At 44.2% G+C, this 830-nt stretch overlaps 1 non-coding gene across 1 annotated transcript; it reads right to left on the bottom strand.

The window, feature by feature from the left end:
- Positions 1 to 179: 179 nt before the first annotated feature.
- trnak-cuu lies at positions 180 to 252 on the bottom strand. Its single transcript has one exon. It is a non-coding gene; the product is annotated as a tRNA-Lys (tRNA).
- Positions 253 to 830: the final 578 nt, after the last annotated feature.

The following is an 830-nucleotide window of genomic DNA, read 5'->3' as shown; positions in this document are numbered from 1 at the left end:
GGAGCAGGAGGTCAGCACAGGCCATGATAGTAGAATGCAGGCACATTTTAGTCTGGTAAATTATACGGATTTTTCCACAGGGGTGGAACTGCTAATCTTGTCATTGACAGCCGATCCACCCCAATACAGCCCCCTGATACTGTGCAGAACTCAAGGATTCCCACTCTCTAAAACACCACCGCCCAACGTGGGGCTCGAACCCACGACCCTGAGATTAAGAGTCTCATGCTCTACCGACTGAGCTAGCCAGGCACATCGCAAGTTTTGAGTTGCGTTCCCAACATTTTTCACTTGAAGGTTCTGAAATGTTATAGTTCTAGAATGTTACTTGGCAGTTCTAGAATGTTAGGTTGAAGTGCAAGAATGTTAAGCTGCCATTCTACAATGTTGAGTGTATCCAAGTGTATTGGAAGTGCGCCACCACTGCTGAGTTCTACATTGCAGTTTCATACACATTTCATACACACACAGTGCATTTAGTCGGGCTAGCTTGTGATTGGCGGGTTTTCCCGCGCGGGCGGTACCAACCGGAAGTCAACCTGGAGCTCTGTCCGGACATGTCGAGGCTGCAGTGAGACGTCGGTGTTTTAAAACTTAAATGGAAACATTTGGAAAGTGGCAACTAGTCTACATGGACGTACTTTGGGATTAAATATATACAGGTAAGATTTATATTTGTTAATATTGTTGCATTTTTGCAAAACGGTAAAATGCTATATATTTACAAGTGTAAGCAATGTTAGCTGCTTTTTAAGCCTTGGGTCGCAGACCCGTTTTATTGGGTCGCCAATTGGCAGAGTAAAATGCATATCAATCTTATGAGCGTACTT

This window comes from Etheostoma cragini, unplaced genomic scaffold, assembly GCF_013103735.1.
Source record: "Etheostoma cragini isolate CJK2018 unplaced genomic scaffold, CSU_Ecrag_1.0 ScbMSFa_369, whole genome shotgun sequence".
Lineage (NCBI taxonomy): Eukaryota > Metazoa > Chordata > Actinopteri > Perciformes > Percidae > Etheostoma > Etheostoma cragini.
Note: the sequence above shows the minus strand (reverse complement) of the source record. Positions and strands in the feature narration are given on the sequence as shown.